This window comes from Petromyzon marinus, chromosome 9 (assembly GCF_048934315.1).
Source record: "Petromyzon marinus isolate PM22_M1 ecotype Great Lakes invasive population chromosome 9, UKy_Petmar_22M1.pri1.0, whole genome shotgun sequence".
Classification (NCBI taxonomy): domain Eukaryota; kingdom Metazoa; phylum Chordata; class Hyperoartia; order Petromyzontiformes; family Petromyzontidae; genus Petromyzon; species Petromyzon marinus.
The window spans coordinates 13,467,791-13,484,435 of NC_133675.1; the positions used below are offsets into that span (position 1 = coordinate 13,467,791).

At 47.8% G+C, this 16,645-nt stretch overlaps 1 protein-coding gene across 1 annotated transcript in view; it reads left to right on the forward strand.

Annotated features, from left to right (window-relative positions):
• The first annotated feature begins 1,305 nt into the window (after positions 1 to 1,305).
• Positions 1,306 to 16,645, forward strand: part of LOC116940480 (CMP-N-acetylneuraminate-beta-galactosamide-alpha-2,3-sialyltransferase 1-like) — a 59,675-nt gene continuing 44,335 nt past the window's right edge. The window contains exon 1 of the mRNA XM_032950361.2: positions 1,306 to 1,631. The gene's annotated coding sequence lies outside the window, so the exon portion shown is untranslated. The remainder of the gene's footprint in view (positions 1,632 to 16,645) is intronic.

Consider the following 16,645-nt stretch of genomic DNA (forward strand, 5'->3'; position numbering starts at 1 on the left):
GAGTGTGAGTGGGAGGGAGTGTGAGGGAGTGTGAGGGTGTGAGTGAGGGTGTTAGGGTGTGAGGGTGTGTGAGAGTGTGAGGGTGTGAGGGTGTGAGTGAGGGTGTGTGAAAGTGTGAGGGTGAATGAGGGTGAGTGAGGGTGAGTGAGGGTGTGAGGGTGAGTGAGGGTGAGGGTGGGTGGGTGGGTGAGGGTGGGTGGGTGGGTGAGTGAGGGTGGGTGGGTGGGTGAGTGAGGGTGAGTGAGGGTGAGTGAGGGTGGGTGAGTGAGGGTGAGAGGGTGAGTGAGGGTGGGTGTGAGTGAGGGTGTGAGGGTGTGAGTGTGAGGGTGTGAGTGTGTGAGTGAGGGTGTGAGTGTGTGTGAGTGTGTGTGAGTGAGGGTGAGAGGGTGTGTGAGAGTGTGAGAGTGAGGGTGAGTGAGGGTGTGTGAGAGTGTGAGGGTGTGAGTGAGGGTGTGAGTGTGTGAGTGAGGGTGTGAGTGTGTGAGTGTGTGAGTGAGGGTGTGCGTGTGTGAGAGTGAGGGTGAGAGGGTGTGTGAGAGTGTGAGGGTGTGAGTGAGGGTGTGAGTGTGTGAGTGAGGGTGTGAGTGTGTGAGTGAGGGTGTGAGTGTGTGAGAGTGAGGGTGTGAATGAGGGTGAGAGGGTGTGTGAGAGTGTGAGTGGGAGGGAGTGTGAGGGAGTGTGAGGGTGTGAGTGAGGGTGTTAGGGTGTGAGGGTGTGTGAGAGTGTGAGGGTGTGAGGGTGTGAGTGAGGGTGTGTGAAAGTGTGAGGGTGAATGAGGGTGAGTGAGGGTGAGTGAGGGTGTGAGGGTGAGTGAGGGTGAGGGTGGGTGGGTGAGGGTGTGTGAGGGTGTGAGGGTGTGAGGGTGAGTGAGGGTGGGTGAGTGAGGGTGGGTGGGTTAGGGTGGGTGAGTGAGGGTGAGTGAGGGTGGGTGGGTGGGTGAGTGAGGGTGGGTGGGTTAGGGTGGGTGAGGGTGGGTGGGTTAGGGTGGGTGAGGGTGGGTGGGTGAGTGAGGGTGGGTGAGTGAGGGTGGGTGAGGGTGGGTGGGTGAGTGAGGGTGTGTGAGGGTGGGTGGGTGAGGGTGGGTGGGTGAGGGTGGGTGGGTGAGGGTGGGTGGGTGAGGGTGGGTGAGTGAGGGTGGGTGAGGGTGGGTGGTTGAGTGAGGGTGGGTGAGTGAGGGTGGGTGGGTGAGTGAGGGTGGGTGGGTGAGTGAGGGTGGGTGAGTGAGGGTGGGTGGGTGGGTGAGGGTGGGTGGGTGAAGCGAGGCTGAGTGGGCGTGTGTTGATCGAGGGTCGTGGCTACCCCGCGGGTTGGGAATGACAGTGGCGCTGATGGTGATGTCGTTCAGTGGTCTCTCAGCAGTGCGGTGGTGGGTCGGGCTGGATAAGAAATTCGCAGGCAGTGAAACATTTGTTTGGCCTCGTTATCGCGATCCGCGGCTGTTTCGGAGCGAGCGAGCGAGAGAGGAAGTGGGAGGGGGAGAGCTGGAGTGGTGGTGAGAGAGACGCCGTGCTAAGAGTCGTGCTGGGTACTTTAAGACCCTGCTACGAACTCCCAACACGTGTCCCCGACTCATCCTGAACCACCAGCAGCAGAAGCAGCATCAGACTCCTAGATTATCATCATCGGATCAGGTAAGTGCATTCGTTCGGCGCGATCCACATACAAATACAGCACCATTGAAGAAGTAACAACAACGCAGTCGTTTATGGGGGTTTTTGTAACAGTTTTTGCTAAGCCATATACATAGCCTAAGGGCCCAACTCGTCAAGCGACAGGCAACAATGAGCACTGTGAAATCGGCAGTTATGCACGCGTTAGCAGGTCAATTGTCTGAATAGAGAAAAGTTAATGTTCTAGGAATTATAGATTTAAAAAACCCACAATATTTGTGAACGCAAGTCCTCTCTTCACACGACTCCCACCAAATTCAATCGGCCGTGTTGACGTTAGCCCGCCGTGTGGTGGCTATGCCCGTGGCCTGCCAGCCAGCACTGTGGAGTCGGCGAGGGGTGATGGATTACTCAAGGGGTTGTGAAACTCCCTTCCCGTGGGCGGGCGTCGACGAGGAGCTATAACCCTGGCTTTTCCCACAACACGGCGGTACGGCAACCATGCGTGCGGACTCACCACCCGTTCCATCTGTCTGTGCGCATGGGGGATAGAGTGTCACCCCCCTCGCTCGCACGCGCCTGCTTTATCCCGGGTGCTCCGGTTTTCCTCCAACATGTCCAAACACGCATTGATTAGTCGATGACAAATTTGTAAATAGAGGGCCGCAGAGCTTGGATAATTATCTGGAGCGCCGCCTCTTCCTCGCCCGCGCCTCTCAGTCCTTGCTCTTTGTTCAGAGAGTCAGCGAATACTTGATACACTTCTTATCACATAGCCCGTCTTGTACTTATGCATTTAGATCATGCGGTAAGCTGAAAAACGGAGTGCCTTTAAAAAAAAATGTGCGAATGGATCACCCTGCGTATCATCTAAATTTAACCTCTCTGCGGTTGCGAGAACATTTGAATATTGACATCCTTGTGTGGGTGCTGGAACGCGTGTAACTTTGGTTCAGCGCCACGTGAAGTGCAGTCACCCTTCCCAGTAGCTTGGACGCAGGATTTCACGACCCGTATAACCGCTGCTCATACAACTGTTGCAGCGTTTTTCAAGTATGCGTGTAGGAAAACTGATGTGTGATCGCGTAGCGCATTTACATGCCAAGCAATGTTCTGAAGTCACAATTAATGGTTGCCGTCTGGTCCTGTGAGTAGCATACCTGTCAACCCCTCACAGACCAATTCAGACCTTATTGGTCACCCCGTGCCCTTATAAATCCCAACGTTCATCCTACAATGTTCCATCACAAGGGGGAAACACAAACAAATATACAAAACATTGTTTTGCCCGTATTGAAACGGCTGTACGTCGTATGGACCTGAACACTCAATTTCTCTGCACAAGAATACGGGGTTAGCCGAAAGGGTTGACAGCTATTGAGTGAGAAATACCTTCAACGTTAGCCCACGGTACATTGTAACGACCATGCGCACGTAAACCATACCAAAAGAAAGTTTATAAACTCGATAATGAAACGCTCTTGAACTTCCCCGTAAGAAAGTGTGCACGGGACGTGTACATTAATACAAGTACGGTGTTCAGTTATGTGACGGAGGAGGCGCTCTGAAAGTGTGTGCCTTTAAAACGTGTTACCACCAACAATAACCAGTAGACATTATTTTGGCGATGTGTGTGTACAGCTTTGCCACTTTGCGTTAGAGCCATTGATAAATGTTTTGCTGACACGCGCAGAAGCTTGCGTCGGTGTTTACGTCTCACGACTGAATCGACGTGCCGTTAATTGTTTTAATTGAGGCTTCATCGTGTTTCGTTAATAATGCGGTAACGAGGAGGTCTTTACGGCTCTCCACGTGCCATTTCCTTTCTCAAAAACGCCTTCCGTTAAGCTCTGCCCACGATATTCAGCGAGAACGTCGTCCGGAGACACTCCCACTGGCATCAGAATTGTTTAAAATCACTTAGTGCCCTGTACAATCGTGTGATTGTTACACCGTGTCATGGATTAATTGATTCAAGAAACACAATGGCACGGTTTTGCTCCAAAGCTGTCAGCCCGACGATATATACTCATTCCCTTTCAAGGAATGCAATTTTAAAATGTTTTGGTTACACCGTTTGTGAATCGCCCGCAAACTAGCATCCTTTTGTTCGTCATAAAAGCTCGCTCGTGGCAGGCGGTCTAAAAGGTGAAATCGCACAAACCATTTCACATCGTCAATATTCTCATAATGAACTTGACCCATGCCTGCTGGCCAAACCTAACATGGCTCCATAATCGTAACCAATTAACCGTTTCATCTAAATCATTTGGTATTACCGTCCATTTAAATATATCAACCGCCTTAACATCTCAACTTTCAGCCATCTCCGTTGCCAACCTGTCAATCGTTCCTATTGTTAACCCCACCCCCTCCACCCTCTTCGCGGACCACCCAAATGGGCGTTTGAAACATCACGCGAGTGCCAGAGATGACACCGCTTCTTCCCTGTCTGTCCGTGTACTTACTGCCTCTGTGTGTCGAGCGCCACAAGCACAGGTTTAGATATCATCTCCTCGGAGTAGCAAACTACTTTTGTCGAAGTAAGACATAACCACGGCCCAGCAAGTGCAATTGTCCAAGGTGATGTTTGTTTTGCCTTTTTCAGAGCCTGTTTTATCTCCGGCTTCAACCGCCGTCTCTCTCTCTTATCTTGCACTGACAATGTTCCAAAGATGCGCCCCCGTATACACCGCACACAATGGCAAAAAGACTACTGGCAATTGTATCACTTGTGTATCCTTAACTTATGAAAGTCAAATCGGTAAAATTCTTAGGGCCACAACAGATATACCGACTGTGCCGCATTGTGTAAACTCTACACGCCAGCCTTGCGCAACCAGCATGAGTAACTGTGTCTTGAGTTAGGCCAAGTAAATATCTATATATTTTTGTTAAAGTAGCAATTTCGCTTCTGTATCATCAGCCTTTAAATTACCCTTTTAAGTGTTGTTTCGTCCTTTGACCAAGGAATATTTGATATTTCACCCGACTGACAATGTTGTTTCCAGCAGAGGTAAAGGTGTAAACTTGCATGCAAACTTGCATGTACTGCACCGGGAAGTTGGAGCATGGAGGCACGTGTGTGTGTACTGTACCTCTATACTGTATGAAACATTTCGGCTTGAAAGATATAAATAGTAGAGCATCAGCAGGCAAAGTATTATTTCAGCTGGTAATGGCTTATTACCTCATCTATCATTGTCAGACATGGTCAATCCACTACTGGTTGAATACATTTGCCCAAACTGTCCTCTTCCATCTCTTGCGATCCTTATTTGTGTCGTTGTGCTCCACCTACCACACCTGAGCTGATTTAATAGCTCCATCTCCCCAGTTAACGCCCTCTGGGACGCCTTTTTTTACTTGTTTGTCTACGGCTCGTTTTAAATCATTTGCTCCTTGACTTCCCTTCCAGCAATGTGTGTCCCCCCCACCCCCAAGTCCACTTGACTTTGAATTCACGTATGAATTGTCACATTGTAACATTAACCGGTGTCTTCTCAAATTCACGCATTCCTCTTTCCGCCACCCAATGTAAGTTCAAGAGCCTGTGCACCTCCACGTTTCTTTGCGCACTTTTGAGCGCGCTTGATTTTTTCCACGTGCATGCTTCTGAGCCAAGCGTCAGGAAACGCACAGGACTTACGAAAGTTTTTCTTTGGTTATCAAGGTGCACGCACACTGGAACTTTTACTTTTCGTTATCAAGTTCTGTTTTACAAAAGCACTCCAACCCGATTCAATCCGCATCCTTTCATCATTTTTGTTTGCGGTCCGCTTTCAATAGTCTATTAATCAAACTCTTAAACTATTTTTTATTTTTTACTTCACCAGGTAAGGCCCAACTGAGCAATACAGCTCTTTTCCAGAAGCGATCTGGTGGCAAATGATAGCCCAACGAAGTAGCAGCCAAATTACTCTAAACGCATGTTTCTAAATGTGGAGGGGAAAACCGGAGGGCAGGGAGAAAAATCCACGCGACCACGATGAGAACATGCAAACTTGAAATAAACAGGCGTCATGGTCGGGATCGAACCCGACCTCCTGTATACCAGGCGAGGTAGTTAGCATCTCTTCTTTTGTAGAATAATCGTCACTTTAGAAGTGGTTAAAGACCTTACGCAACACTATACGGACAGAGGTTTATTTGCATGGATTTGCAAAAAAAATGTAAACATGGTGATGATGCATTGAACTTAATGTTTACAAATTCCAGAACAGCCTTCGACACCGTTAGTAGATCAGCAGATCGTGTGTGGCGGTGTAAGGTGTGGGTGGCTCCCATCGCTTTCCATGTCGTCGGCTTGAACACCCTCTTAGATCAGTGGTCAGCACGCCTGCGGGCTCTTTAGGGGCCATCCATTGAGTAGGTACGGACTATCTAACTCATTTGAAGGCCAATGTAGACAAATTATTATCGAGGCTTCACCCCCCCCTCCCGTTTCCTATGCGTACATTCTCAGTAGACCCACCCCAATACGCAAGCGTACGTGTTTGGGTTAACCCCCTGTCCCCCCTCCATGCGTACGCACTAAATGGATGGCTCATTAAGGACGCGCTTCGTGACGTTATGTAGCCACAGTGCACTGCGGCTCTTGAAATGTAAAGTTGTATTTTTAGCGGCTTAACAAAAAAAGGTCTCTAGTTATTTTGGTTGCCGACCGCCTTGGTCTAGAGCGAGGCCTCTAGAGGCCCCTAGAGGCCCCTCCACTTTCTCCAGCGGTGGCCTCATGAAGCAAAGCGATAGAAGGGCCGCATCGATCCTTTATCGATACCTGATGACGACCCATGAATCTCTGGGGATAATTTCTGGGCGGGGGGGGGGGGGAATGAAAGGTGACGCAGGTGGTGAAACATGCGAAAAGGAAATCACATTTTATCTTTGGCGATTGAACACCAAACTGTTCAATGATTAAGCAAGGTCGTGAGTTCCAATTTGCACTTATATAAGTATACCGAATGATCCACACAATCAGCCTTGCGCAATCATTCTGTTGGACATTTGCCACGTTCAGGGCATCTGTGACGTGGCACTCCAAAGCGCTGCTGTGCAAATTAACCTTATGGCGGGACCCCGGGGTCCCGAATAAACGTAAGTAGAACCATCGTACTTAATTTATTTTTGGCGACTCCGTCCGACCCCGCACATAAACGCATCTACCCACCCGGCACGGATGATTCTGTTGTCGTGTCGTGTCCAAGCGCAGCGGCGAAGACGAATGCGCAGAAGAGTTAAACAAGCGAATCCACTCCATGCTCGGGTATGGGCAGGGATCATAGTAAGTCTTATCCAAAGCTGCTCAAACTGCCTACACGACTGAAGTCCTTTATTTGTCATAACGGTATGAGTGAAACTGCTTTCTTATCTTCATTATTATTTGTGACCGACCAATGTCTGCAGCCAGGATCAATCGATGACAATCCGATTACCTGCACATATTTAACAGATGATATGCGTTGCACCGTTAATTCCTCCTGTTTGATAATACTTCTCTTGTCCGTATGCATCTGTGCAGATAGTTTTTGTTGTTGCGGTTAAGCCATAGTCCCCACATACCGCTCGTATCAATGCGGATAAGAAGAGCAGCGACTCACTACTTTGTAGAGTAACATTGGTATAAACGCGTGTTACAATATGAGCAGCGCATTGAAAACGCGTTCTATTTTATGTACTGTTTACAAAGTGTGTTTACGAATCCATATTGAGAAACACGATGATTGATAGAGGGGCGTAAATTATTTTTTCGATAGTGTATTTAAATAGAGATACTGCAGGGAAGTAGTTTTCAGTTTTACAGGCATAGTTTAACAAGACAACACTTGCCACCATCCTTCAAACCCATTGGTAAAAATAGAGCAAAGTTTTTGTTTACATTACAATTGAATGTTTATGCGAAAACCGGGGGCTTTATAGGACCCCGTGGGCTTATGTGACCCCGGGGTCCCGCCATAAGGTTCAATTATCCACCGGGCCGAGCTCAACCCCGGACGGTGTCCCCGTGGAAGTTACCATTTGCCGGATCTCAAGACCCCCTCTCATCAGCGGGATCACGGTGGCCAAGTAAGAGAGTAGTCGGTGAATCGCGTTAATCTTCACGAGCAAGTGGAGGCATCCGGCTCAGCAACCATTTGTTTAATCCGTCGAAGGATAGGGCCAATCGATGTGCGTTCAATGTGAAGCCCCTGTTCAGACGAACAATACTCTCTTTGTCCGTGAGCGCGCGCGGTCCTAGCATCGCCGTGGCGTAAAATGGGTAAAAATGTGCCGGCTGATGTAGCCTTGTCTTTGAGCAGAGCTTGCAGTTGTAACGTAGGCTTGAAGGGCGATTCTTAAAAACCAGCCGCATTACGAATCGGTCGAGTGATTGCCGTTCGTTGATGGGCGCTGTCAATCGACGAATCCTCGCCACAGCAAGGGCTCAAATTTGCGCCGCTCGCAATGAGCTTCAAATGTGTGTGTGTGTGCGCGATGCAGACACAAAATATAATTATACGACGCTCTCACCGCTCGTTTGTCTTTCAAGAAAGAATCTGTCTCCAAAAGAAATGTGTTGTTTCATTTTGTTTTCAAGATGTTACCTCTGGTAATGTTTAAACCCTGATGTAAAAAAAACTAAAGGCCACTTTATAGCCAAAGTCACATGGCGTGGGAAGGTGTGAAGGTCTGGTTCTTGAAGTGCTGCTCATACTGTCTAGCCACCATTTCAGTCCTCGCTTTGATGTACAGTTTTCAAAAGCACCTGCTCACACATACACCTACTTGCGCGGCTATGTGAATGTTTAAACACACTCCCACTCACACCTTACACGCAAGGTACATTGGTACGGTATATTCATAAATTCGTGCATCTGTACCCACACACTCGGGCACATGGTTATGATGTATGTATGTATGTCTGTTGAACTTCTTTCGCACCGTACGTAGCCAACCGTGCTTATCGGAATCGGTGGTGCGAGCAGGAAGGACAGCAAAGTAAACACATTAAAGAGATTGTGCCCACAGCTTCGCTTCTCACGCTCTGCCTTTTGTCTTGCTCTTGACACGCGCGGTGGTGGTGGTAATGATGATGGTGATGCTATTTTCTTGGTTCTGTCGGTAAAGTCACGTAGAAGGGAAATAATAAAATAAAACAATAAAATTATCACGACGTAACGTGTGTCCGAGGAGCTTCGGGACAGCATCATCTGGTAGGATAAGCCAAGATGTTGGAGCAGAATACCCAATGGTGCAATGTAGATGCTTAAAAGTGATGGGCCAAGCACAGATCCCTGCGGGAGACCACAGACTACCGGTCTAATTGGTGACTTGAAGCCATTCTTTGTGACCAAGTACGCATTTTGTCAGTCCTTTGCTGCATGAGGGCCTCCCCCCGCGCCGTCTTGGTCATGTCAAGTTCCTCGACCAAATTTTTGCCGCTGATTGCCAGGCTGGATTCGCGAAGGGGCAGCGAGACAGGAGTCTGGTCGGCACCGGCGCGGACGCCACTCAACGCCGAGGTTACATAGCCGTGGCCTGGATTGGCCGGCAAGTCGCTGGGTTCACCTGCGAATTTCACGAACCTCTGCACCATCGCCGCCTTGCATCCTCGGCGGTGGTGGTGGCTGTGGTGCTAAATATTGGGCACGGTGTTTTGCAAGTGGCTTCAAAGAAAATACATTTTATCTCAAGAAACCTTTAAATAGTTTTCAAATAACCTGCCTGCCTTTGGCAATTGGTGTTTGTTATGCATGTTTCAAGTTGGCAAATGTCACGAAATGGGTGTGTTAAATGGGCTTATAATCCCAGATTAAGCAAGCAACTTTTTCGGACTGCTATTTTATATAATTAATTTCAACAAAGGGCGCTTTGTGAAGGAGTTGGTTCAATGTTTGTTATTCACACAAACAACCCACGTCTTTCTTCCCATTAACTAAATAGATGTACAAACATTTGTTTGCCGCTTTCGGCAACATTAAATATCAGCGCATTCACCTGTAATGTTTAAGTGGGCTTTTGTTGGTGACTCGTGATAGATATGGAGCATTGGTGTCAACTGCCGTATCTGCGAACCATCCAAAAGGACAGAAAGAGGGAACAAATGGATCGGAGAATGCATGCAGGTTAGAGACATCATATTGACTGTTAAGAATAGTCAGGTGGCTTGGGCAGGACGCGTCACTGTCCACGTACGTATGTTGAACTTCTTTTGCAACGTACCTAGCCAACCGTGCTAATCGGAAGGATGACGGGCAGTGGGCAAGACTCGTGGAGCAGTGGCAGCCACAAGGAGGAGAGCATGCGCATGAGGATGTCGACTGCGAAGGTGGATCGATCGCTATATCGCAGGGCCACGAGGGATGGCTGGCTTGGAGAGGCCTTCATCCAGCAGTGGATTTAACATGGCCGACAATGTGCCTAGTGACAACTTCGCAAACACCACCACAATGACTTTTTTCTTTTTCCGTATGGCTGATGCAGATGCAGAGCAACGGCTATCATTTCACATTCAGGTGGTCAAGCCAGATAGCCGCGCCAGGAGCCAGCGGAGAGTGCATCATCGCTGTGATGTCTCCTTCGTATTTGTGGATGGGGGTATTGCGTCGGTATACGTCGTATGGTCTGTGCTGGATGATCACAGTCACACACTACTACTGGAGAGTTTAAAATTTTCTGTTTGTGCATCGGGTGTCCGCGTCCCCAATGGTTTATGCAGTAGATGCGGTTTAGGGTGGACCATGAGCTTCGTGGGAGTACAAACCCAGGGATCTTGTGCGTTGCGTCTTTCACGAAAAGGTGTTTGTTTGTGACTTCTTTTGAGCGTCATTCATCTCTCGAGGCTTCATCGCGGTTGAACTCCTCACCATCACAGTACTTTTGCCTGGGCGTGTGAATGGTACACAAGACTACAGAAGACTTCTATGGGATGCTGTTGGATTCTTATCGAGTTTCAGGTCATTTACTCGGGTCAGGTCGTCACCTCGGTTGCTGTGTTACGGTCACACGCTCTATGAAGTGTTACGTAGCCCTGTTAGAAAGGCTTGGGCTTCTGAAAATAACATTTGTTGATTGTACGTTTGCGTAAATTGTATTTGTGTTAGGGTGTTGTGTGTACGTGTGTGGATGTGCTCAAAGGTAGGCATATTTAATCAGTAACTTTACGACAACTGAACATTTTTTGCGCAAGTTTAACGGAAGTATTGGCATCTTCGGCAGGCATTGGAAATTCAGACTTGTTATTGCGTTTACAATGCCTTTTTAAATCTCAGACATTACCACAGACGCAAACAAAAGACAAACACCCCCCCCCCCCCCGTATAGCCTGTACAGACGGTTGGGGCAAATGCTGTTAGCGAGCACCTATGAAGGCCAGCACGGCACACGAGGGGGTCGGTGGCCAGCACCACCCACGACCGCCTTTGTCTCCCGAGTGGCGATTTTTTGTTGTTGTACAAATCGCACCAGGTACTCATTTGAGGCTGAGTCAACCTAGGAAAGGCTCACGACCGGTTCAAGTAATCGTCAATGATGGTATTGCTAAATTTAAAATCACAGTTCCTATGATTACTATTGTTACATTGTTTTTATTGCTTTATTTTGGTGATTCCAAAACATATGGTTAATCTAAATTGTCTTATGGTTGTTGGCTTGCACCACATTGATTTTTGCACACAGCGTTTTAACAAGTTTTTTTTGTGTGAAATATTTGCTGGTTTATTCCAGGATGTTTCTGTTACGAGTTGTCGCTTTAAGATGTTCTGTGTTCAAATTTTGTTTGTTGCGGTTGCACCCGACTTAAGAGCCGCACGGCTCACAGGGCTGTACCTAATAAATGCAACTTGAAACTTTATTGGCCGTCAACGGGATTTAAGCTCGGGCCCTGGGTTTCATAGCGCAGCGCGCTAACCGCGCGACACTACCGCTCCCTACACACACACACTTATTGCCACACACACTTATTGCCACACGCACACACACAAGCAAGAATTGCTCCAGCATAGCATGGCTAAGGGGCCGTCCATAAATGACTTCACGCACCTGGGGGGGTTCAGACATTTGTGACGAGGGGGGGGGGGGGGGGTTGAGAAATGTGACGTCAAATCAAAATGCGCAACTTTAAATAAATATAGACAACACGTTCTACATAATTAAATAGACTTTTTAATAAATGTTTTCTCCTACAACATCAGAGTGCAGCGCCACATTAAATACGCACTACAATGACAATATTTTAAAGCAATTTTAAGCATGTTTTATATATTTATTTGGGGGGGGGGGGGGGCAGAGCTTTGTGACGTCATATTTGAGGGGGGGGGGGTCTGACTTTCTGTGACGCTGTGTGACTAGGGGCGGGGGGTCAAAAATCGTCCAAAACCGCGTGACGTCATGTATGTACGGCCCCTAAGGCAAAGCATCTTCACTATGGTACGGCAGTGTTAAGATGAATACATACTAAAAGCCAGAAGGGTGTTTGACTAAGCTGGGGCATGTTGTTCCAGCTTTCATGCAATTGTGCAATTACGTCCGTGGGACATTGCCTCTGGATTCAGGGACGCCTTCGAAAGCAACTGCGTGTACAGGTGCGGCATTGCCCGAAATAACTTATATAAGATATGGGTTTGTGAACTCAAATTTATGCAATTGTCAGAGAGAGATTATGCTATATTTTTTTTTGGGGGGGGGGTATATTCCATGATTAATGGCAGTCAATCAGCCTGGCCTGTAATGTTTCTCCCACGGTAACCCACGGTTCTCTGTAGCTTGCCTTGCAGTTTGTGCTATGAGTCTTGGGCACTGTCATCGTCTTTGGACGGGACGGTGGCCCAGTGTGTAATACTTGTGCCTCAATAGCAAGAACGACCTGGGTTCAATTCCTGACTCGGGTGTCTCTTTGTGTAGGAAGATTGTATGTTCTTCGTCTCCCTGTTGTTCCCCATGAGATCTGAACTACCTCGCCTCGTATGCAGGAGGTTCGTGGGTTCAATCCCGACCCTGACGCCTGCTGTACGTTTGGAGTTTGCGTGTTCTCCCCGTGCTTGCGTGGATTTCTATCGGGGTTTTCCCCTCAACATTTAAAATCAACACGCGCTTCGGGTATTCGGCTGCTACTCATTTCCACGTGATAAAGCCACTCCGTTGAGCTATTATTTGTGGTCATTAGCAAGCTACTGGGAGCTACACACTTTTAAATCTGAACTCAAAACTCTTGTCTTTAGAACTGCTCTGTTGTGTTTAGTTTATTATCCCCCCCCCACCACCCTGCACCTCCAATTAGCACGATTGGCTATGTACGGTGCGAAAGAAGTTCAACTTATCTCACCGGCTCTGGCCATGATGACATCTTGATCTCTGAGCTTGAATTCATACACGTGTCGGCCTTGGTGCAATCAAGGAGTGGTTGGACCGTCTCCCCCCTCCGTCACGTTCCCTGCGCTTCAGCGTGTGGCACGTTCTATGTTCCGGCAACACGCAAAAAGCTCTCTCGGCGTTTCTCTTACCCTCCGGTCTCTCTCCCCCCCCCAGTTTCCTTTGCTCCTCCGCTCTGTGCGCTTCATGGTTCCCACCTCCTTCACCAAATAAAGCAAAACACGCGCACAATAGTTTAATTTGATTGTAAGGTTGCGTTTGTGACCGCGTCTCTCCGGGCCAATGTGATATATGTGACACATTCCCATGCGCCATGACGCATGTTCGGCGTGCTGTATAGATGCAATCAGCGTGGCGAGGTACAGGCGTTTTTTTTTCTGCTGCTGCTGCTTCTCCTGCCGTTGTTGCTTCTTGGTGTACTGCATATATCTTCATATAATTGTGTTCGATAATCAAAGGCTTTTTTTTCTTCTATGGGACGCCTTCAGGAATGTTTGATTGTAATGAATGGTGGGACGCACTTACTTTGAACTTTTTAGGCCTCTTATTGTGTGTTTTTTTAAAGTACACGGTTTTGCCCTTTTTCGCTTGATTGTGTTAATACTTTTAATGGTCGCGTTTGACCCCTGACAACAACAAAAATCGGTCGAGCCTCGCCAAATGCTTCCCTGTGTAGTTCCCGCCGTTGTGAATGGCCAGTGATTTTGGTGTTTTTGTACCCACATCGTGATAACACATTCTTGCGGAGGGAGCTGGTAGGAACGTTGGGTTGCTCGGTCAATGGCCCGGGTCAACGGCGGCACCACGTGGTGTGTTCCGCTTTGACCGGGCAGGGCCCACTGAGCTGTATACGATTCCGAAGTGACCTTGCCTCGAATGATGGCTCAATGAATTGGCGACTTATAATGTAGACATTGAGAGCGGCCGCATACTCCAAACGCATGTTGTTGATTCTCCACGTGGAGGGGAAAATGTCGTGAAGATGGCCGGACGTGGTTGGTGGCCACCCACACCCTCGTGTGTGCCGTGGCCTCCTTACCCACCCAGCCCCTCCCATTTTTGGATGCACGACGGACGGACGGACACAATAATCCCCTGTGGGCTAGTGGAACCAGGAGGTTCCTACCAGTATTAGCGTCTGTTAAGACGCTAGTTCCATGCCTCCTCCATTGGCCGGGCCGTGGACACTGTGAGGCCCGTCCCAGAAAATCAACAGCGTCGAGAAAATGGTCACCTCCGCATTGTATTGAGATGCTAGATTGTACCAATGCGCAAATATGTTGCGAATTAATAATGGTAGATGATACACGTTTGAGTACTACACTGCACAATATACCGGTCGGTCATGTAACAATGCAGCACTTAATTGTTGAAATTATTTAACACGATACAGTACGAGGATAACCATGCTCGGCCAACCGTGCTAATCGGAGGTGCAGGGGTAGGGACAATAAACCAAACAAACTAAATAGTTGCAGGTCGCCGTGACTGAATAAGATTATCTAAAAAAATGGATTAGAACTCAAACTGCCATTGTTATGGACCCCACACGTTGTAATTAACAAATGGAAGTTCACGAAGGTGGACGGAACTACTCTGACAGTCGTTGCAGTTTGTCTGGCAGTATTGCGGAGTCCAGAATGTTGCACCGAAGAGTCTGAAAAAAATGTTGCGAGGGATCTTGACGCCCTTCTTTAGGGGGCTTGCTCGCCACTCACGGAGACTCACAATCATCAGGCCAGGTGGATGTAATAAACGAAGGTAATACGCCAACTACAATAAAACGCACGCTTAGCAGTGGTATTAGAACGATGAGCCTTTTATTTTGTTTTTACAATGTACGTCGAACCTCATTCGCACCGAACATGATCAAGCGTGCGAAACAGAGGTGCAGGGAGAACGACGACAATCTGAACACAAGTTGATATGTTAATGTATTCATAAGCGGATTCTTAAAAAATATATTATTATTACGAAACCGTGCTCCCCCCCCCCATCTGCTCGGGGCCCATGAAGCTCTACTTAAGTTTCCTTGCGTAGAATGCCACCGCTGCTTTTATGGCAGTTGGGAGCGGAAGGATGTGGTGGGCATAGTTGGAGATTGTCACTTTTTTTTCGTGTTGAAAAGTGGCGGGGCCCCCACGCCTTGAGAGGGTGACTTGTTCGTGTGGAAGAGACTCGGGATATAAAAAAAACAGGAAAGGACTGCGGCGTGCAGATAAATCCGACGCTGTTGTGAACAGAAAACGACGGTATACAGTTTGGAAGGACAATGGTCTGAAAAGTGTTTTTTCCCAAAATGTGCTTTGCCGTTTGGTTTTGTGGAACTGGGCAAGGGGTGGGGGAGGAGGGATTAATCAACTTGCCGCACTTACAGGCGCGTCTCTGTGAAAATTGCTCATTAAGCAGAAACACTCACGAAACGATTCTCGTTTTCCCGCTGACTCCCCCATGTCAAGAGCTGAGCTACGTTTCAGCCCCCAAAATGTTCCTTTTTCGAACAACTTTTGAACGTGAGACATACACATTATAATTTTAAAATAAAGTGATAAAACATAAAAAGTAACACCTCACGGGAAGAACTGCAGTGCTTGCAAGTGTCTGGTATTTATGTTGTTTAAAGGGAAGATGATGTTAGTGGTTGGATGGAGCAGAATGGGCCATGCAGGAGCGCTGGTTCAAATATCACTTGCCACTGATGTTAGTCGTGGCTGGGAATCGAACCAGGCCACCCATCCCACCCACCCACCACACTCCTCCCCCCACCCACCCATTCCAGTGCCACCACGAGGCACCCTCCCCCACACGACGAAGCACGCGTGGCACATAGCGCAGGAGAGCTGTGAAACAAACATCTGCGGGCCGCCGTACCACCCCCTACCGCCACGGGACGCATATTGATCGATCGGTCTCCGCTCGCTAAGCAAACATCTTTCTCGTTTTGGGGACAAACTGTTCTAAATTGAAATTGCTCGTAAAAGCGAAATTCTTGTAGAAAAAAAATGCTCGTTAAACGAGACACGCCTGTATGGTACACATAAAGCCCTTTTGTCAGTCCACTGCTGCACTGGGCTCTGATAACAAGGTCCTTCTGCATCAGCAGTAGCAGCTCACCGATTCAAGAACTATCCTGGCTCACTATGCTTCGCTTTTGATATCTGATAACATCAAGTGTAGTCTAGGCGATTGGCTCATAGGCAGTGCATATAGAGTTTATGTTACGGATTATAATTTACAAAAATATGTTTGGAGAAATAGAAGGTGCTGAACTTCAAAATACCACAGTTTTTTTCTCACAAAATAAAATAAATGATTCTGCAGGGTTGACATAGGTATGCCAACACACAAGGTTTGGAAACACTGAATTATAGGAAATACGATCATTTAACAACTTAACGAAATAATGCTGCAGGGTTAGCCTCGAGATAAATCCTCAATGAGCAAAAAGGGAGACATCTACAAGTTCCACGCAGGACGTTGTGCAAAAAATCGGACTTCACGCCGTACCACGATTCCTCCGGTCTCAATAGAGATCCTGATTTTGACTTGTCAGTACAAGCCTCAAGCACACCGGAATGCTAAAAGAAGCGACCGAAACTGTACAGTCGAGACAACGAAATAACAAATAATTCAAATGCGACGGTACAAATGAGTAAAAAAAGCATTGAATAAAATTATTATCCAGATAG